The 23,174-nt window shown below is 40.1% G+C and overlaps 1 protein-coding gene across 1 annotated transcript in view; it reads left to right on the top strand.

Moving 5' to 3' along the window:
• Nucleotides 1-23,174, top strand: part of LOC109042459 (neurotrimin) — a 540,449-nt gene that overhangs the window by 99,581 nt on the left and 417,694 nt on the right. The window lies entirely within an intron of this gene.

A 23,174-nucleotide genomic window follows, 5' to 3' on the forward strand; every position in this document is an offset into this window, starting at 1 on the left:
GATAACTTACACGTGCAAGGCGTGTTCGGAAGGAAGACTACTCCTCTCTTTTCTAGAAAGCAGAGCAAGCAAATCTCCTCTTCATCACAGGCCACGTTCAAGTGCAGGTATCGTGGTGGCGATACATTGGGTGAAGATGGGCCAGATCTCGCTGGCTTTGGTGACGTTTCCATTTGGTTGGTTGACTTCGGGACTTGAGTTTTACCTGTAGTCTTTCTAGTCTTTACCTTTGTAGGATCGAAGTTACTAGGTTTCCCTAAGTATTTGGGACAGAGAGCTCGTATCTGCTCAGTGGTGTATTCTGTCTTCACTAAATCCTTTTGTTGCCCTTGACCACTAGTTCCAACAGTGTTAGACATAGTGTACGGTTTGGATACGTCTTTAAAACTTTGTTTCACTTTCGAAGTCCGGTTAGTGACGTCCGACGCTTTACTTTTTAGCTGTGAACAAGGTAAGAAGCGCGTGATTTATTAGCCTCACAGGCACCAGCATGTACATTGAGCGAGGTTCTCTCCTTCTCAAAACTTCTCAAACTTCTCAAAATATATTTAGTTCGAAAGTCGGTGAAGTGGTGTCGAATGCGGTTAAGTGCCTGGGATGGAGAGAAAATTATCGGCCTTACATCATCTACCAGTCACATCAAGCTGGAGAAATTGCTGTTTACTGTAATTTTAAGGTAGGCTTTTTTTCCCTTTTTTTTTTCTTGTTTTGTCGCAGAATGAACGCCCCACTCTGGCGAGCTGTGGGTTTTTCTTATGTTCTCGCTGTTGTAAATCCCTTGTTTCGTTTTTTCTGTCAAGTTCTAGGAAACCCTTGATTTAACAAATTTTGTTTACAATCATGCTCAGTTCAGCAAATGCATTTTTCACAGGGTACAGAAGAGCAGAAGAGCTATTAAAATGGGTCTAATAAATTTCACATGATCAATCAATTAAAGAAAAATTAATTCCACGTACTGGTCAGAAATTGTGACGAATATATTGGTAGTTACTTTGTGATGGGGTCTAAAAATATTCAGGGAAAATCTCTGGAAGTACGTCACATATTGAGATCTGCGTTTTGAAAATCATCGCGCAGCTCGATTTTCAAAATTATCTCACCGCATAAGTTTATTTGAATCTGAACTCCGTACTTCTGTGCACTGTTTCATAATTTTCCATGAGCTTATTTGAATCTAAACTCGGTACTTTCTGTGCATCTGTTTCACAATTTTCCCATAATTTATTTTTCCTTTTATTTTTTATTGTTTCCCTAAATTTGACCTCATATATACATTGTCTTTGGAACTTTTGGCATCTTGGTCAGGTGTAATAGAGCCAGAAGAATAATTCCTGTTAGGGGTGGACTGTAGCCCTAAATTTTTCGGACAGCACTGCATTCTCGTGGAAAGGTCTGTATGTATGCCCAATTAATTACTCGCCTAGTAAAAGGGGCGTTTGGCTCTTAATTAGATGAAGCTAAATTAGAAGACAGAAGAAAAAAAATCAAAAATTGAACCAAAGGTATTTTCTTTAGTTACCTTTATTTATTCTTTTTTTTAAATTTTTTTTTATATTTTATTTTATCTTATTTCATCTATTCTTATTATTCTTAATTTGACTTGGAGCATCAAGTTGGAGGTTTCAGATTTTTCAAAACTGCCAGCTTTTAAAATTTGTAGGAAAAAACTTCTTGTAACTCCATATTAGATATCCATATTGATCGCATAATACACAGCCCCTTTAATTCAGCAAAATTTCTTATATCGCCTGGAAGCAACGGTTCCATACTTACCATCATCTTCATTAATTTATGTCAGGTCTAAACTCCCCAGGATGCATAGTTTTCCCAAGGGGTCGGTCGCCCCATGGGTTTTCCTGGCTGCTTTGTAGTGACCACTGACTTCCCGATGGGTTGTTATGCCCTCCCCATGGGCCCCTAAGCCCTCCCCACGGGTCTCCATTCCATACCCATGAGTCCCCAAGCCCTTCCCTCGGGTCTCCACGACCACCCCATAGGTTCCCACGGGTCCCCACGACCTCCTCATAGGTTCCCACGGGTCCCCACGACTTCCCCATAGGTTCCCACGGATCCCCACGACCTCCCCACGGGACCCAATGGGTTCCGATGGAATTCTCATGGGTTCCCACGGATTTCCCATGGGTACCCATAGGACCTTTTTGACAGGGAAGCTCAAAGAAAGCTCTCAAAGTGAGGCCAAAATGGAGAGGATATCCCACCCTACCCTGAGAGTCCATCTCTACATCAAAACCAACTCTCCATGCAATAATAAGGAGCAGGAGCATAATACATTAGCAGGGGTGCCGTGTTTTCAGTTTTGGAGACCCCAAATAAAAGAGCAGTCCTGTCAATGTACTCGCTCCTTATCTTTGCATGGAGAGTTTGTCTTGATGTAGAGGTGGACTCCCAGGATAGCGTGGGATATCCCCGGCCATTTTGGCCTCAACTTGAGAGCTTTTTTGAGCTTGGCTAATTTCAGGAAAGACCAGTGGCACCATCGTGCTTCTTGCGAACTTTTACATAAGAATCTATGGTCAAATCGCAAATTCCTCACACATGCAACATCTCCATTGGTGGATGAAGCAATTATTGGATCTAACTCTCCCGTCAACGAAATTAAAACGAAAAACTTTTCCGCTTTTGGAGGCCGCACAAGAAATTATCAAAAATCTCAACAGGACTCACTTGCTCGTTAATTAATTATTATTGCGGACGCGTTTCGCTCCCGCCAGTGGAGCATCATCAGGGCGACCCTGACGTACCGAGTTTTGAAGCAAATTGACGGAGTTCAATCTTGCTTCCTGGGTGATACGTCGTTTGCATCAATGCGTGTGATAATTCAAAATACTTAAAAAGATCGCAGAATCTTTTTGTATGGGATATTGGTTTGACTGCTGCTCGCTTCAAATCCGCGAGTTGTGGTAAGTAAAATTTTGTGAAATTTATCATTGCTTTGTAAATGCGATTACTCCTAATTTAACGATTCTTTAGTCGAGCGACCAATTTGCCTGTGCTTATTAGAATGTGTTGCGGTTTTTCTAGACATGATAAATTCATACTAATTTTTTATGCATACCCGCTTTTATACAAAACCGCTGAAAAGTAGCGTGTTTTGCTGCCATACCAATACGAATTTTACGCAATCTCTTTATTTTTCCAGATTGCTGGACAAAACGCGTGGTTTTTCAATCTTCACGGAAAAATTGCATGCATATTTCTCATGAATCAACACTGATCAAAACGGGCACCACCATGCGCGCTCGCATACAGTATCTTTTGAAAATGAAGGAAAATCTTTGATTTTTGTCAATCTTTAATTACTTAAGTTGATGAATGTCGGTATTATTCTCGCCTCGTCAATTGCGGGTAAATGAAATCCTGTTATTGTAATTTTGTCCGGGTCAAAGTCAAATACTTCATCCCTCCTCTACGATTCCTGCCGATTTTTTTTTTTTTTTTTTCTTCTTTTTTTAGAATGGTAACATGTATTATTTCTTTCTTCTATTACAAATTGGAATGGGGCCGACAGCAGCCCCACCCGAAATGGGAAGATTCATACCTATCATACAAATTTGGAAGTGCTTGACAAATAGTAAAGGGAAAATAAGTAATAGTAAGTTTAATAGTAAGTATTTGTCCTTAATCTAGCATTACAGTTTGATTTCTTATTACTATTAAAAATAAATTGGCGATCCTGCCGATATTAATGCAATGTACCCTTCGCACTACCAGGAGGTGTGGACGGAACGAACCGTGGATCCGACGCACCAATTTTCGATGGGGGTGTGTGCGTCGATGCCCTGCACCGTGGAGTAGTTTGCACCGTTACCCCAGCGGAAAGTTTTCAGGGCAGAGAAATCAGAGGCGGAGGGCTGATCATCAGAGGCTCCAGGCAGCCTATACGGTGATTATTTTGCCAACACGGAGAAAAGAGATAGGGGTCAAGTCCCAACTTAGATAGTTCCAATTAATTATAACAGTACCCCAATTAATTGTGGCAGTAATACACAGGTTCCTAACCCAAACTTCAGTCGAGGTACTACCAAAATTAATTGGAACATCACTCAACGAATCAGGGAATTACCACGATTTTAGAGGACAACTCCTATCACTTTTTTCCGTGAAGCAAAGCCGATAAACACACACCCGTACACTGGAAAAAAAAAAAAAAACTCATTGGATCTAGAGTCCAGACTCTTGAAAACATTGACAAGAAAAATTACTCTTGATTCAATCGGATTTTTGCTTGAATCAAAACGAAATCCGCTTAAATTAAGAGGCTTGGTTCTTGATTTAAGCTATATTCTAATTGAATCAAGAGTACTTTTTCTTGTCGATGTTTTTAGGAGTCGGGACTCTAGATCCAATGTGTTTCTTTTTTCCAGTGTAGCCCATACGTCGAAATAAATAAATAAAAATAAATTGAAACCCGTTGAAGAATCGAGGATGAACAGGGATAATCTTTAATCTATGAAAGACCAAGAAAGGAGGAAAGTGTGAACCACCGCAGGACGAAAGAGCCAGGCTATCAATAGGCTAGGGCCTGTCGAGAATATTAAAAAGGATACCGTCGAGCATCATATGTAAATCTTCGGTTTCTAATATCGTAATATAGCGAACCGTGTTATCAGTTACGGGCTAAGTAACTACGTTTAATACGATGTGTTGTCCCGAATATAAATTTCCGAGAGTATAAAGGCCAACAACGCAACGCGCTGTGCAGAACCAGACAGGTGTATTTTATTACGCCAGTGCGAGAGAGATAAAATTTTATGGGCGATAGGAGTTCCTCCTCTCCTCCCGGAACTAGATGTTATTTTTTCCTTCCTTTATTAAATTTTTACGGTTACTAATCACACGGTTGTAAGTAGCTTATACCCAAGTGTCATCTTTATCAACCAGTCACGCGGACTAAAAAGATCAGACCAGCGGAACGTCATGGGTGTTTACACGCCAGAGTTTCTTCCTAAACTAATAGTAAGAATAGTTTCAGAAATATTGACGCATTGACTTTTTTGCAAAGCAAAAGCTTTCCTTGACTGTATGATCTGAATGTGGAATATTTTTTAAGTGTAAAAAGATGACTCGACCTGTATCTTTATTTTACTGGGACCAACGTAATTAAATAATTGTAGATACTGATACTTTTATGACAGGTCATGCAGGCCATTCATGGTCAGATGGCCACCTACACTCCACGGTGAATCTCTCCTTGATGGAAGCGTGACCTATTTTTGAAATTTATGCCAGATGACGCGTCTTCAGGTTTAATGTGTACGAACACAAGAGATAAAGGAAGAAATTGTTATATCTCTATTAGGGAATTTTATTTGCGAAAGCATTGTCTCAAAAACAGGACCATCGCGCCATGCGGAAACAGAAAGGGGAACACGTTGATGCCGGTAGCATGCTCCGACTGTGAGCAATCTTTTCACTCCTCGGAGATAAAATTGCATATGTCGTGAATAGAAGGAACTTTGAATGGATTTGCTTATTCCTGAAATGACTTGAACATTTTTTATTTTTGGTGGTAAATTAAATAGAAAATTTCAAACTAAGCATTCATCCACATACTCAGAAGAATCTGTCTGTATAATTTGGTGTGATCATCACGAAGAAATTCGTAACGGACTGTCGCAACACCGGACCGATTCGCCGTTGGTCGGAAGTGTTCATCTGTCAGAAATTCTTCCTCATTTCCTCCTTTTCCTTCCTTCATCATCGTCTTCTCCTTCATTTTCGTAAATGAGACTACTGCGCCTTCTCGGATTTGGCTTCCAAAACATCTTCTCGCCACTTCATCCTATCTTTCTGTGACCCCAAAAAATTGATTTTCAGACTCGCGACTCGCAATCAGCAACCACGGAATCCCCTGACCCCACGATTAAGGATGACAAAATCATCTAGCGACTTTGGTAAGGCTGAATTTGGTCCCCCGAAACAAAGCGATTCGACCTCGAGTAACTGTTCAGCATTCCGGAGATCAAATGGACTGCATTTTGCAATCTGGAACTATAAATTCCGGCCCGGTTTAGAAACAACGTATGTGCCATTAGTTTCCCTATGCACATTAGTGTTTTTTCAGATGAGCCAGAATTTATAGCTCCAAATTGTAAAATGCAGTCCAAATTTCGTAGCTGGATGGTTTCACGACGACGGATTAGTAGAGCGGTTCAACTCTGCGAAAGATTAGTCGGACAAATTTTTTATCAAATTCTCATTTTTTCTTCCTAAGGTATTTAAACGTTCTTTCTCCAGCTTTGGCAAAAGAAATATGGATTTTGTACCAGGTTATGAGCGAGTCAGGTGTCGGGATCCAGCGGCTGGCTTTTCACGCAGGAAATCCTACTTGCACATTGCATACCCTCTGAAATGAAGGCACTTTATATTCCTTATTTTCTCTCCGCAGGCCTGGGTCGAGAAAGAGCACGAAGTACTGGGAATGAGATATTAAGTATTTTGGAAGTTTCTTAGTCAAAACACAACGTGATTTAATTTAGTTTTTATACCTTGATTCAGCTTGATAGAAGCATTCCATTGTTTTGGGTGTGACTAGTGGATTCAACTGCTTAATTATATACCTCAATTCAGCTTGATAGAAGCATTCCATTGTTTTGGGTGTGACTAGTGGATTCAACTGTTTGAAAATATACATTTTCACTTCAGTTCGTAGGATCCCAAAACCAAAAATGTCAGAAAAGTAACCTGGAAGTTTCAGTGACATTGATTTATATCGAATTTAAGAGAAATTCCTGATGAATTTGCTAGTCTTTCGGGAGGAACGCTGCTCACACAATTTTAGAATGCACTTAAAGAAGAGTAAATCGGTACTCTTGATCTGCAAAACTTTTAGTACATGTTTTACAGTTTTTCAAAAGAAGTTATTCGTTACAACCTGTGCTAAAAGCTTCAACCTTGATATATTATCTTTTTCCCCCTTAGCAAAACCCCAAAACTAAAATCCTCTGTTTCTAGTGAGACCACATGTTTTATAACGTATCAACATTACCAATTGGAGGAAATTTACAAAAGAAAACTACGAAGTGATCAAGCAGACTTCTCATTCAAAATTAAGTCCGGAGTATCTTTCAACCTATGCCCCCAGGCACCGAAAGACATTCTCTTAATCGGCCTTCTTCACTTATCGTATACTGTGCAATGTGTGTGTTTCCTGAACATTGTCATTGTTTTATGTTTGTGTGTAGCAGACTTCTCATTCAAAATTCAGTCTGGAGTATCTTTCAACCCATGCCCCTAGGCACCGAAATGCATTTTCTTAATCGACCTTCTTCACTCATTGTACTGTGCAGTGTATTGTGTCTCTTGAACCTTGTCATTATTCTATATTTGTGCGTATTTGCCCTCGCACATTCCATTAATGCAAAAGAAAATTAAATCAAAACAATGATAAGACTCTCGCAGCTTAACTGACAAGTATTAGAAGTATCTCCTGAGTATAGTTACGTCCAATGTTTTTGTGAACATTATTCATGCGGGTGGTTTCACGATAATTGGAATAGTCTTGTCGCCGTAGCGGACAACGTCTTATTATTAGTAGAAATGATAGTCACTCGAATTTTTTCGCAATAATCTTCAGAGGGTTATGTAATATAACGCTTTCTAATGATTTATTGCTCTACTTCTCAATTAATATTATGTAAATTCCGAAAATGTGATGTCTCTTGCGCGGTAAAAAGTCAGCATAACAGACAGCACATTTTCGGCCATTTATGTATTAAAATTGAAAAGCAGAGCGATAAATCTCTGAAAAGCGTAATAACACGTAACCCTGTGTAGATCAATAAAAAAAAATTCGAGTGACTATCATTACTACTACAAATATGACCGAAAAGCGTGTTGTCAGTTACGGCGACAAAACTATTCCAGTTATCGTAAAACCACCCTCACGGGTTAGGCTCTGGCTCGGACGAGGCTCTGGATAGCGCCCTTCAGGCGTTATGCGTTGCGCGTTAGTCAATAAATTTTGTGTCATAGATTGAGATGTGTTGGCTGGTCGTAAAGTTATGAAAAAAGAAATTTGATGCTGTTATTCGGCCGATAATTCTCCCAGACCTTGATTTTTTCTCGAAGAGCCGTGTTCGGAGAGGCAGAAAAACACGAAACATAAATTTATTCGGATCCCATAGCGTAGGCCGCAGTCGGCGTTTTTGAGAAACCCTCTCATCGCAATTTTTCCGAGCTCATAACGAAAATGGAGTCATCTTTTGGTATCGAATACGCAGGAGCTGTGAAGATCCATTTCTCTCATGAAGCTGTGGCTTTTCCCGTGTCACGCACCATTTTCCTCGCGGAGGGGGTAACGACATAACGTTAGCTCCCCGGCGGAGGCCTCATAATTACCTGGCACCTTTAATACCCCTCCACGGGATATCATCTCACCGCCCCACCGTCAATCTCAGCGTCGGGTCGCTCACCACGTCAACAGCCTAGAAACGGAAATTTAGTTCGGTTCTCTTAAGGAACAAAAATCTACGCGTACAGGCAAAGCATGTGATTTATTGCCCATCGGTATTTTTCCATGAGGGGCGTTCTATATGTAACACCCCCTCCCCCAATCGTAAATCTGCTAAAATTAACCATTTTTTTTAACAGTAAGAAAAGAGAAAAAAAACCAGAATAACTGGAGCTTAAAATCTTTCCTAGGATATTAGGATTTAGGATATAGGATTGGGAGTTCATCAAATCAACCCCTTTCAAAATCCGATCATGTGCAGCCGAAGGCGAGCTGTTAATACGGCCCTTTTTCGAAATGATGGTGAAGGGCCGTACAGATGCTCAAATCCGAGCAGGTTGAGCGACTGGCCCTGCATGATTTTGGTCAGGTGAGCTTTGGCGGACTTTACCTTGGCCTCTGACAGGCAATTGAGGTAAGGCTTGGCCGCCGACTGGAGTGGAATTTTACGCCTTTGACATCATGGAGGCATGCAGCTTGTGTGGCTGTATTCGCAGTTTGAGTTTGGTGAATACGTAAAGTAATTCGTACAAGTAATTTTTTTGAAGGCACACACGAATTGAGTGGGAGGTAGCCTCATACAGAAACTACCAAGCGACGTGACCAATAAGAAAGGGTTCTTGATAATATCCTGACGATTACGGTGTGATTCCTCCACGGTGCATGGACTCCACGGACTCACCCCCTTCCAAAACTGGTGCATCGGATCCACAGGTCGTGGAGCCCACGCACCAAATTAGAGAGAGACAGAAAAAAAGTGGTGCGTGGAGCCCACGCCCTGTGGATCGATTGCACCTGTGCATCGGCTCCACAGTGCATTCCCTCCACAGGCCCCTAGTAGCGCCCAGAGTAAAGCGGGTCGCCTTTCATTACGTTATTGCAAAACATTCAACGGCGAAACCTTCCGAAGACTGAAAAATAAGTATTATTCATCGCGGAGGAAGAAAAAAACCGAATGATAACAGTGAAGCCTCATATTTTTGTAGGATGGGAAGTTGATCAATGGCCGCATTTCATAGTCATCTAATCTCGCTTTCCAGCAATTTTACGTGTTACAGTCGATATTAGGGTGGCCCTTAATTTTGAGTTTTTGGAAGTTTAAAGTGCGGAACCCTCAAAAATCCTTCCATTTAAAGAGAAAATAGCGCGAAAAAAAATACAAATACATTAGAAAACGCACCCGTAAGAGCCAAAAGTTGCGAGCGTTGCGCGCTAAAACGCGTTTTTCCGCCTTTTCGCGGATTTTTTCCGTCATTTCGCGGATTTTTCCTTCGCATTTCAAATGTTGCTACGACTTTGGGGGTAACACTTTTTTAGAGTACTTTACAAAAAAAAAAAATAACCCAATTTACCTCGCCCATTTTAAAATGTCCTTTTCTCTCCCTCAAAGTGGCCACATCGTGCGATTTTTCGTAATTATCTCCCCGCAAGGTGTGTCTTTTTTCTACCTTTAAAATGTTGATGAGGCTTTGAAATTTTCTGAAATAGCGCACTTTTTGAAGTACTATATGAGAAAATTAACAAAATGTACCTCGCCACTCTTAAGATGCCCCCTCCCCTCTTCAAAGTGGCCACATCGTGCGATTTCGTCGATTGTTCGTATCATTCTACCGGTACGGTTTGCCCGAACGAGTTTAAATTTTTTGACGCGTCACAAGTAGAAACACTTCAGATTCTAGAAGTAGAGTGTCTACCAAGTCATTTAAGCTAAAAAGAAAGCAATTTTGTCAAACTGCTGGAAAACAGAGTCGATTTAAATGTATTTCGGGGCTAAAATAGGCACATTTGAAATTACCGGTATAAAGTTCCGTTAGGTATATTATCCGTTATATTATCCGTTATATTGAAAAAAAAATTCCTAGATGGTTATAATGCCTAAGTTTCTTGGATATGGTTGTTTAAAGTGATCGAACACTAATGGTAATATCACCGATTTTAGGCATTTGATATATTTTTGCGACCTAAAACTACTAATCAGAGCTGAAAATTGCTCAAATTTTCCGTGGAGCTTTCCAAAAAAGACCGGCTTTTTAGGCAGTCGATTCGGCGGTCGAACGGAGTTTGAAATGGAAGCTTATAATGACCTAAAGCTCAGAGAAAAATTTCCAGATGAGCGTAGGAACGGTTTCCGAGTTACCGCAGGGAGGAGGGGGGGCCGAAATTCCATCTAATATTTGCCGTTTTCATGTTGCCACGGGCTCCTGAGTCCTTTTGCAAATAATGTTCAGCATATCGATACTTCAATATTTTGAGGGGACTCACGTCGAGGAGTCAATGTATCGAGTCGTCATATCGATTTTACACTGAACATTGGTGGTATCTCGGGATTAAAATTCGCTAATACGGATTCACGTAAGATTTAATAATCTGAGTGAGATCGGGAAAAATCAATAAAACGAATCGATACATCGACTCTCTGACGTATTTCAATGTTACTTCGCTATTTTCTCCCTTTAAAAGGACTTCCTTCATCAAATAGTTTCTTCATCTGTACCTATTTCTCTAAGTAGAGAATTTCCAGCACACCGCCCCCTACTCCATTTTGCCCATGTTAGTCGCTTCTCGTTCGTTCATGCAACGGTTTATAGTTGATTTGTATCTCCGGGAAAGCAATATATTCCAGGGTAAAAGTGAAATAACGGCAACACTGACGGCCAGTGAATAGACAAGACCTGGAGGGAGCTCCAGCAGCTCATTGTTTCTCGCTGGCTATCGTCGGCAATTTACAACCCCCGAACCTTTTCAACTCTCAGGCAACCGTTTCGCTGGTGCGCTATGCATTTTTTTCCGGTCTTAAATTTTAAATTGAAGTAGGCATTTTTGAACTCTCCGTAAAATTTGCAGAAAATCCATGTCAACTTAAACCCAAAAAAAGTTATTTGCACATGGTAGCAGGTTTTATATACTTAGTCTACTTACGGAAAACTGTATTTTCTTTTGCGTACACGGAAGATGTTGCATTAATTTTTATTTTCATTCTTTGAGATAATTTCGGATCTGAAGGGAAAAATAAGTAATTTTCAGGATTTGAAAGTGTCAATTTTTTCCTGACGATGCTCGAGCCCAAATGAGTCACAGACTGAAAGGATTAGCAAAAAATCCGTGAAGTTGATCAACATTCAGAACAAATTTTAATATTATGTCAAATACCTATGCAGTGGTTCATTGCTGAGAATTTTTGGTTTATGGATTGGTTTTATTTTTAGCGCTATTTGGTTGTTTTTGGCACTGAAATTAAAACGAAGGGCTGAATCATTGTCGAATATCGCGAAACAACCAAGAGGCGAGATAATTTCACGCTACTGAGCTAATTGCTTTGTTTAAGCACGACGATGCTTTGGAAATAATTGGGTTGCGTGGCAATATATTTAGTCCTTCAATTTTGTCGTCCCATCATGTAAAAAAAAACTGAACTCCGCTCACTTTTCAGCCGCCCAGCGCTGTAAATTAGGGCGAGATAATTTCAAGCTGCGGAGCTAAGTTTTTGTTTAAAGAAAAAGATGCTGTTGAAAAATTGAGCTGCTCGACCAATATTTAATGTTTCATTGTGCCATCCATTCACACCAAAAAAGAAACTGATCACTTTTCTGCCTGGCAGCATTACTGATTTATCCCCACCTAATACATGAAAGAACACGTCAATTCCTCAATTTACGACCCAAGAAATTGTGCCGTTTGGTAAATATTAATTCATTGTTTCGATAATGGCGTCCATTTGTACTGAAAAAAAAACCGAAATCCAATCATCTTATAGACACCTTGCGCTGAAAAACTGATTTCCTTGTTTCCTTGTACTAGGCGGAAATAAAAGCGGTTCGGGGTTTGCATTTGCTTTATGTCACGTACACCTCTATCAGTTTGTGGTTCACGTGGATGAAGTCATAATGTTTCAGTTTCAGTTAGCATTTCGATGAAATCTAAGCCTTATTTTTGGACATCAAAGATAATGGAACACTCTTTCAATCAAAAAAATGCGAAGAACGTTGAGATATTATACGAAGTTGGGTCGAACCCAAAATGCAACTATTTTAACTCCGCGGTAGTCCGGGATAGGTACATATTCTGGATTTTATGGGCGAAATGTGATCTGTTTACGGCCTACGCGCGCTCGCGAATCGCGATAGGGTAAGTGAGTACAGGTGCGATCAGTCCTCGAGCGTTTGCAACCCTGACCACTGCGGAGTTAGTTGTTCCGCTTCACTTTGATATGACGAGAGCCCACACTGGTTCCTTATCGGAAAATAAAATTCATTTGTTCAATCCCCTCTCATAACCATGAGATTGTGCTTTCAATATTTTTGCAGCACTGCGTTTCTTCAAAATTCCTTGATAACTCTCATGAGGATAGCAGTGACACAAATCTTAGGGGGTTGGACTGCGGATTGGCCAGGGGGCCGACCTCCTAATTATACTTCTAATTTTACCATCCATTTAAAGTAGGAAATCTCATTTGAGAAATAAGCTACCTAAGGGACGAAAAGCTCATGTAATATAATTCACGCCCGGACGTCCGGAATCTGCGAGCTCTCTACGTTTTCTCTTATACATTAATTGTAAACTGGAATTGAGACACCACTATGCCTCTTTAATGAGCTACACATACGCGGTAGTCCGCAAATCAATAGCAGTATAGCAATGCTATTCTTCAAAGAGGTTCGTCAACGACGGAGGTGGATTTTTCAAAATCCCGCGCAAACATTCCGGATCTCTAACGACCCTGTTGCCGCAACGCCCTCAACCTTCCGCCGGTTCTCAATGAGTAGTAATCTAAGCAGGAGAAAGTGCGGCCACGCTGCTGAGGATGAGAGGGTTCCGGCTACCTGTGACTCCGGAAGATTTGAGTTCTAAGCGCGCGTTAATTTGATTTTCTTCCCCGGATTTCACCTCATAATTACATAATGCTTCACATCATTTTCTTTTTCACGAACGACTCTTTTTTCAAGGAGCACTTTTATTTAAAGAACAGAATTCCCAATTTACATATAAACTAGGGGCTTATGGGGCTGCTTCGCAGCCCCTTATTTTTCCTGTACACTTTTCACTTTCACATGTTTTTTTTTTTTTTTTTATTTATTTTCATTTAATTTTCTGTTTTGTCTTTGAATCGGGTCTAATTATTTTTTTGAGAGAATAAATATAACAAATGTTTTCAAAAATTGTAATTTTATTTAGTAAACTTTAAACTAAAATTTTGTTTTAATCTTCATACAAAATTATTTTTTAGGTTTTACATTTGTTTTCAAACTAATTTTAAAGAAGATCTTTTTTTATTTTTTAAATACTTTGCTTTTTTTTTCGATTAAATTGTTGATTCTTCTTTTGCCATTTCTGTCCTGCTTTTCTTCCTATATTTCCTACAACTTTGCTCTTCTTCTTTCCTCCTTTTGTCTTTTCTTTTTTTGCTTCTTCTTTTTCTTCTTCAGTAGCTGTTCCTTCTGGTTCTTCTTCTTTTTCTGCTCCTGTTTTAACTTCATCTAATTTTTCCGCTTTTTCTTCTTCGTTTTTTCCATGTTCAGTCTGCTTTCTGGTTTCCGGGGAATGCAGCTGCATTCCGGATGCGTTAAGGGGTGGGAAGGAGGGAGGGACGGACTGAGAAACTGAAAAAAGTACGTTACGTAACGGTAAATATTAAATAAACTTACCTATATATGGATCCTTGAACTTTAAAGCAATAAGGTCCATCACCCGGAATATCAATTCGATTTACAGAGAAAGAGGCAAAAGCAACAGCACTATTATAATTTCTGATACGCTTTATGAAATTTGGAGAATATAAATACTCGGTAAAGAAATTAAGCCATTTTGGCAGCAGTTATTAAAATGACCATTGGACATTTCACCCTGAAAATGGCGAGCATCACAATGATGACAAATTATATTCATTGAACCGACTGAAAATTTGGTAACAAAATTTTCATCAAAGTTCTGATCATCAATTTTATACTTCCGAAATGAAGAAATGAAACTTTGATTTTCTATACTAATAACAGAGTTAAGTTCTTGCTTCACTAAACGAACATGCGAAGAATTCTGGAAAACGCGACCACGTTTTGGAGGACGACCGCCTCGGTCATTGAAAATTTCACTCATAACAACTGTTAAATTTAAAATTAAAATTAGTAAAAATTATTATTATTTTAACAAAATCATAACTGAAAAGTTCAATTTTTAAATTAAAAAAAATAAATCAGAAGAAAAAGGATGAAATGAAAATGGAAATTAATAATAAACATATTTATACACATTGAAAAGAAACAGCGTGAAAAGTTCTGATCGGAATTTTTTTTTTTTTTTTTTTTTTTTTTTTTTTTTTTTTTTGGTATGTTAAAATGAGAAAAAAACTTGGAGGTTATTGACTTAATGAGGAAAAATTGGCAATAGGAAAAAGATGGAAGCAATCATGAAAAACCGTAAAAAAAAAAAAAAAAAAAAAAAACGCGGGAAAAGAAAAATGTAAGTTGATGGCAGTTGAGTGTTGGAAGTAACCTCACTTAATGATGATTGTTGAATGAAAACAGCTGATAAAAAGACAGCAAACAGTAAAGTAAGATGCGTAGCAACAAAACTTTTCCGAAAAACAAAAAACAAAAAACCCCCACTTCCCCTCATCCAATTTATGAGTTTTTAGGGATTTAAAAATCGGGGACGAACCCCAGAAAATAATTTATAGTTTTCCCGAAGCATTGAGAACAACACCTTTCAAATGAACCAACGCCCCTCGCAATTAGTACAGTGGTTGATTCACAATTTCATTCTATTTTTCAAATTAAATATTAAGATACAGGATAACATCGTATACAGTAAATTCAAATACCGTGTATCTCAAGACCAAATATACAGTAATATTAATGGAATCAATTTTGGAGGTAATGAAAGATCGATTTTTTCTTTCTCTTTTGCATTAACTATGTATATGCGATGAATGATTATTTTTGGTTATCAAACAAAACCTGTTAACAAATCATGTTAAGGGGCGATAAGTAAAATGTATGTATAATCATCTGATTCTTTAAGCCCTGAAAAAATGATCGCTACTTGTCAGTTATATATTAGAAAAATGTTTGGGATCAATCGGGTCATACCCGTACTTTGTGTAGAGGAATTTATCTATCCTTTAATTGAATAGCTCCGTGGGCAGGAAGGTAGTGTTTGACAAAATACCCCGCGAAAAATTGTCCACTCGATGATTTCCGGACGAAAATTCTTGTTAAGTCAACTGATAATCTGTTTAAAGTGACAGAACGCTCTTTGAATAATGACAGAAACACACGGATCGCAACAAGGATGTTTCTTTTTGACTCAGTTGACTCCGAATCCTCGTCCGGGTATTAATAATGGGAATTCTGATGACCGAACAGTCAATTTTTTTCAGTGCAGGGGTGAAAAAAATACCCCTCTCCAACTCATTTGAGATCACAGGGTTGGCGTAATTTGCTGATACACACTTTATTACGAGGAAATGCATAAAAAAAGATAAGCGCGAGTGGTGACTGATAAGTAATAAATTGCAACAACTGCAGTGAGAGGTCATGCATATTTTTTTAAAGAATGCTGTGTGAAAGGCAATACCTATAGAAACGTGTAGGGAAAACCCAGAGCATATTTAAAAAAAAAAAAATTCTCAGCGCCAGCGAGCTCATATTTTTGAGATTTTTGCAAAAACCCATTTCATACCCTACGATTTTAGAAAGAGGACGGCATTAAACGTTTTACAAGCGCAATTTGTGCTCCAGATTATGGTGAATATCTCTTTTAAAATTGCTGCTGCCTTAAGACTACTTACACGTGAGATTATCCGGACGTAAAATGTGGCCGTATGCAATTAGCTCAAAGACGCACTTTCTACAAATAATCTTTGAAAGGCATACTGAACTTTTTCTTTCTTATCATCCCATCATGGACTGTAAGGTTCACATGCTTGAGAATTATGTTCCGTCAGGTGAGGTCAGGTGGTATACTATAAAATAAATGCTGTTCTCAATACTACAATATTGGCCCTCTGAGCCCTTGCTAATATCGTCTTGCTGAATATTTGAAAGACTAAAATTTGCGGTACCAGTCTGGTGGTACCTATTTAAACCAATAACATTTCAAAAATAGTTATGAAAAACATTTAGAAAAAATCACACCAAGAAATTGCGAAACTGTCTATTTGAATACAGGTAAGTTTTGTGAAGCTATCCACTTCCCTTCTAGTTCATTCTCGCCCTACGATTATTCTAGAGCGGGCCTCTGAGGAAATGGCAGCAGCAATTTGAGGCATTGGACTCTTTGCAATGAGCCACTAACTTGCATGAAATCACGCATGAATATAAAAAGACGGAAATCACATAATACTCAGCATAATTGGATCCACTATTACGTGACATCGCTAAATTTGTAATTGCTTTAATGTTGAAATAACTTAGTTTTGAATTCGATTTTACATGAGCCTCCTGCAAATTTTGTAGAGATTCAAGAATGCAAGATTATACATCCCAAAACGACTGAGATCAAATCTGTACATAATTCGGAAACCATGATCGATGTCAAAATGCGGTTTGTATGGGGCTGTAGTTCATACTAGTAGCCATTAAACCTCAAAATTTGAGCTTATTCGGGTGAAAACTCACTGAGTTATTGCAATTTTTCGGTGACGAGTTGCACGAGCAAATAACCGTAGGTACAGGATTTTCGAGTAATTAATTTCGAGTAATCTGCAGCGCGGCTCAGGAACAGTTCGTGAAATGAAAAATATATATACTCGAAAATCCTGTATGGCTATTTGCTCGTGCAACTTGTCACCAAAAAATTGCAATAACTCGGTGAGTTTTCAACCGAATGAGCTCAAATTTTGAGGTTTGATGGTTCATAGTATGAACTGCATTTAATACCTTTCTTAGTTTCCGAATTACAAACTTGGTCTCAGTTATTTTTGGACACCGTTTGTAGACTGGAATAAAATTCATGTCACCGCCGCGCCGCGCCGCAGCGGTTATACCTGAAACAAAAAAGATTCCGCGGCGCGGAGGAGTTGTAATTTGTCCCGAACGACAGCTAGCCAAGAACAATAAACAGTTCGGACCCTTTTTCGTCCATTCAGTTAAAACCCTTACAGTGTTGCCATTCGTGTTTTTCACCCTTGAATATTTCTTTATTTTCCAATTGCCACCGTATCGTGCGGAAGAAAGTCGGTGATGTGCTAAGGGTTTGGCGCGGCGTGGCGGTGAGAGAGAGGGAGAGGGCTGCGAGAGGGGTGTTGTATATATAGTATGAGAGTTCGATTCAGTTACTTTTTTCGGTGATCAGGCTAATGCAAAGATGCCGCATGCCGCCTCGCAATTGGCAGCGGTTTCGAAATATGCCACCCTTCAATTTACACATAGCAAGTTAAAGACACGAGTTGACCACTGACTGCTTTCACCTCGCCCACAAGTTTCCTGCAAATATTAAAGCAATGTTCAAGAGAGTTTTATTTCATAATTTTCTCATCTATTGAAAGCAGAGGCTACACCCACTGACCGCTTTGAGGTCCAACCCTTTGAGGCGCTTCGCGCATCGGGTGTACTTTATGCGTTACACGTTAATCTTAGAGTTAGATCAGTAACGACGATGTAAAATTGCAATACTCAATCAACATTTTCCAAATGTCCGCGCTATGAAAAGTATTGAAGGGATGAAGGGCAGTGCCTGCCCTTGCGATCCATTGGATCACCGTGTTGGAACATTCATACGCCTTTGTCTCCACGGGACGTTTCACGGGTTTTGTCCCAAGTTCGAATCGTAGGAATGAAACTTCTGGGCTTTTTTTCTCGTTAAACAACACAACATAAACTTCTTCTTTTTTAAAGTCGTTCTTGGGACTCCACAATGACTCTTAGGTGGAACTGTGATTCGTATTAACTAACTTCATATATTTCCCTACTTCGGAAGTGAGATTTTTCCCTGAGACAAATCCCATGAAACGTACCGTGGAGACAAGGTCATGCGTAATGGACCCCCCCCCCCCCCCAAATACAAAAGAATTCGCATACCTAAGGCCCAAGTAGCATTTCTCAACGGAAAAATTGCTATATATTGCGGTTTCATCGGCGATAAAATCGACAGGATCATCAACATCTGAAGGATTATCCTTGATCTTATCGCGATAAAATCGCGGTATTTTCGAAATAAAAATCGCAATAAGTGGCAATTTAATCTCGATTTAATCGAACCCAAAATTGCAATTTGTAGCGATTTAATCGCCATATATCGCAATTTTTAATGTGATAATATCTCGATATACTGTCACCGATATAATCGCGATAACCAACTGATAAAATCGCTATTTATCGCGATCACTGCTACTTGGGGAAGGGACTTTTGCCAAAAACCTTGTAACTTTCCTGGGGTGAGAAAGGCGATAAAACCTTTCTTCGGCAATATGATGAGGTCACCACTAAAAATACTGCATTACTGTATTCCAGACAGTTCAAATAAAGGTGGAAAATCGTCCGAGGGCGCGCTGCGAAAAATTTGAGAATTACCGGGTCCAGTTTTTTCGGGAACGGGCCTGTGGAGGGAATGCACCGTGGAGCCGATGCACAGGTGCAATCGATCCACAGGGCGTGGGCTCCACACACCACTTCTCTCTGATTTGGTGCGTGGGCTCCACGACCCGTGGATCCGATGCATCAGTTTTGGAAGGGGGTGAGTGCGTGGAGTCCACGCACCGTGGAGCGATCGCACCGTTACCTATCCTGACGAATCCTGCGAGTGAATAGGTACGTGTTGTTATCTCTTTTTCAGGATGAAAAAAGTGACCTCTTCTTTTCTTTTCTCTTCTCTTTCTTTTGGGTGTTCTTTTTATGGTGATAAGTCCAACTGACCACGAATGGTGATCCTCCTAAATCAGTGATGTCAATTCGTGTTCGAAACCACGCTCTGCTACCGTTTGTTTGTGACCTCTCCAAAACTATTTCTCATTTTTCCGCTAACAAGAAAAACGTGGAAACGAGAAAGAGAAAAGAGGTCTTCAGCAAAAATAAAAACTTTTGTACTCTCAAAATAAACGATGGGATCAAATGCTCACGAAACACATTTCACTGAGAAAATTTAGTTCTAATCACAGGTACGAAGTAAAATATAAACTTCATAAATTGAGTAACATGTTCACCGTCATTGTTAATAATATTCAGGTTTGGAAGAAACTTCAGCATCTTATAGAAGAAATCCTTTTGATATCGTTTTTTTTCTGGTTAGCTGTATTCATCTGTTTCTTCACCTACCCGTGCGGCTCGCGACATTCGCCACTTGGTCTGATCAGTTCAGGATCAGTCTTGCTGCCTGCGTATCATTCGCGTGTTGCCGCTCAGATTTTTCTTCTGTGTTGCTTTAAATTTTATCTCTTGTCTTTTCCCTAGACCGTTTAATAAGTTATCAGTATGAACTTACCGTAACACTTTACCCGTTAATTATGATTTGCAGGATAGCTTGCTGTCTACAAGTCACCATCGCTTTCCAGATCCTGCTGATCTGCTTCATCCAGAAAGGCCCGTCGGGTCCTCTCAACTTCCTCGCTTCAATCGTCAACTTCAACCTCCTGCACCAATCCGATCTGTGGATGGCTTTAGTCAGGTGTTCCACCTGAAATAAGAGAAAACGTATACTTATTAGTCCTATCCATCCGTAAACCGACTTTGTACCAATTACGCTCCCCGTATCTCCCTTTCACAATTGTTATAACCTTTTTCAGAAATACTATCGAGTAGACATCAAATTCTCATTCGGGTTCATTCATTTAAATATCAGGTAGCACCGTGCTAATGCTGTCGAGACAAAATTTACACTCCATTACGTGTCAAAGAACATTTCCGAAACTAAAATTATCCACTCCGAGTACCAGGAAGTTGCACCGACCGAGGATACTGAGACGATCCATAAGTCATGTTAGGAGATTCTTCATAAGAGTTTCAATGTGAAGAATTTGAAAATTTACTACTTATACAAATCGAATCCAAACAATCGGCCATAGTGCTACAGCTGACTCCACTACGAACTCCGAAGCTCCCAACATTTTAATTCCCCGCGCGGCGGAGCCTCACTTTCGATCCTCTCACGTCTCGGGTGTGCGCCCCACGAACCTCGAGTCACCTGCTCCGACTCAATACAGAAGGGTCCGAAGGAATACACCCGAAATCCTGCGAGTGACATTAGCGTTACTTTACCTCGAGTGATACGACTTTTTTCCAGCCCCTCTCTCTTATTCCTTCTAAACGACGCGGAATGCATGACACCGCAATCACACGCTGAATGTGGCTTGAATGTGGAAGTCATCGGCCCGATGCCTGAATTTTGCGCGTGACGCGCAAAATTCAGCAACGATTCTCAGCAACCATCGGACCAATTTTGAATTTGTCTGAACTATTCGAGTAGATTTAATACACATCTGGATGAAAATAACTCGAATTTGCTAAATTTCAGCCGTTGGGCGATGACTGTTGACTTCCACATTCAGCTGCTAAATTCAGCGTCTGATTGCGGCTTGACTCCGATGAAAATCCGTCTTCCACTTGCGTGGGTTGAGGGATGGTATAGTCATGGTCTTGGGTGCTGGGCCTCGCGAGAAGTTTGCTGTTGAGGTGACTTTCTTGGCTTGGGGGCAGCCTTTGTAGTTGGCCGGGTGATCCCCAGTGCACAGGATGCATTTGGCAGCTGAGGTTGATTTGTCACATTCGGAAGTTTTGTGCTGTCCCAAGCACTTAACGCATCTAAAGGGCATTGAGCATCGGCTCTGGACGTGGCCATAACGTTAACGGTTCCGAAAAACCCGACGTTACGTTACTGTATCACTCCCAACTTAGAACCCATTCTCCATTTACAAGAGTTTCCTTGTCTCCTTCCTCCCCACGGGAGTCGAACCTACAAATACGACATCGTGAATAAAATCCGGGACGGACCCCGCGTACAGAAGAAGGAAAAAAGAAACTCCAACCGAAACCACAATCAATTAACCAGCGGACCTCCTAGTACCTCCGCAATTAACCTCCACATGAAACGTGTCGCGAAGAATAATCTGGGTACACCCGTTTATTTCCCCGCAATCCCCCTTCCCCTTCGCTTCCTATCATGGAATGACATAAACACTCACCACTTGCTTCACTTCGTTTAAAACGTCTTCGCCGAGGATCGTGTAGGACGCCCTGCTTTTCTCGTCTTCCTCGCGTGCTCCTCCAGTTAGTACGCAAAATCAATTTCATACCCCTGTATCCCAATGTAATTTTTGCTGATTTCTTTCTTTTAAATCAGAGTAATAGCGGCATCGCTCATTCATTTCTAAACGCGTGGTTAATTCTTCAATGGAATACTAGACAAGGTACGAATTTAAGCAATCTGATACAAGTTTCTTAACCAGAATTTCACGTAAAACACGATGCGCACAACGGAAATTACCGATTCAACTCCTTACGAAGATATTTAATGATTCTTGATGCGTGAATTCAAACCACCCACTCATGAAAACTCAATGCTCTACGTGATTCACATCGCGCGCTAAACGTTATCATGACAGCCTCTGCGATTTAAAAATCTGGCAACGTCAATCTTGACGCTTTGACTGAGCTATAGCAAATTACTAATAGTTTGTACACAACACACGGGGGGAAATGAACATTGCTCGATTGAGAAGCTTGCTGAAACTGTTGGAGTGCGCGATTTGACTCACGTAGAGCTTTGAGTTTCTTGTGAGCGGGCAGTTCAAATTCCTGGTAACCAATGTGAAATAAAGACGTTAATATCTTCGTTAGGAGTTGGTTTCATTAATTTTCGTTGTATGAATCGTGCTCTACGTGAAACTCTGATCAAGAAACACGTATCAAATTGCTTAAATTCGTACCTTGTCTAGTGGTCCATTCCACATTTCTCTGGTTATGCTGTTAATTTAATATGTTCCTTTCTAGTTAAATTTTTCAGTTGTCAATGGGGAGGATCCCCGCAGCAGCTTTGCAATTCGGCGGCAAAGCTACGAGCCTCTCCCATCATGACTGTTTTGTGGTTTGAATTCTTGACAGCGTGTGGGAGATGGTTTGTAGCAAAAATTTTCGCCTTCCAACTACTTTTATTAAAGGTACATTCACGTTGTTACTATAATAGGGCGGGGGATGAGCTTACTTCAAGAGGAACTGGATGAAACTTCTGGTGAGTCTGTATTTTTTGAACATTTTCTATCACCTTATGTTTTTTTGTTTTTTCCCTTCATTTTTCTGTCGACGAAAAACTGCGAAGTGAGAATGGATACGCATGTACTTTTGCTTCTATAAATTTTACAATTCTTTGTAATTGATTCTCATCAGACCGAGACCTTAACTCGTTGGAATTCAACGATCAGGATCATTCAGCTGGTTGGGATTCAACGATCAGGATCATTCAAATTGGTTGGGATTTAACGATCAGGATCATTCAGCTGGTTGGGATTCAACGATCAGGACCATTCAAGTTGGTTGGGATTCAACGATCAGGATCATTCAAGCTGGTTAGAATTCAACGATCAGGATCATTCAAGCTCGTTGAAATTCAATGATCAGGATCATCCAAGCTCATTCGGGCTCATTAAAATCCAATGATCAAGTGAACGATCTGGATCATTCCAATTGAATGATCTGGATCGTTCATTTTCCAATGAGTTTGAATGATCCATTTTTTCTCGGGGCGGTTTTCACACGTCCCGATTCAATTTCGCTCGAAT

Source organism: Bemisia tabaci, chromosome 4, assembly GCF_918797505.1.
Source record: "Bemisia tabaci chromosome 4, PGI_BMITA_v3".
Classification (NCBI taxonomy): Eukaryota; Metazoa; Arthropoda; class Insecta; order Hemiptera; family Aleyrodidae; genus Bemisia; species Bemisia tabaci.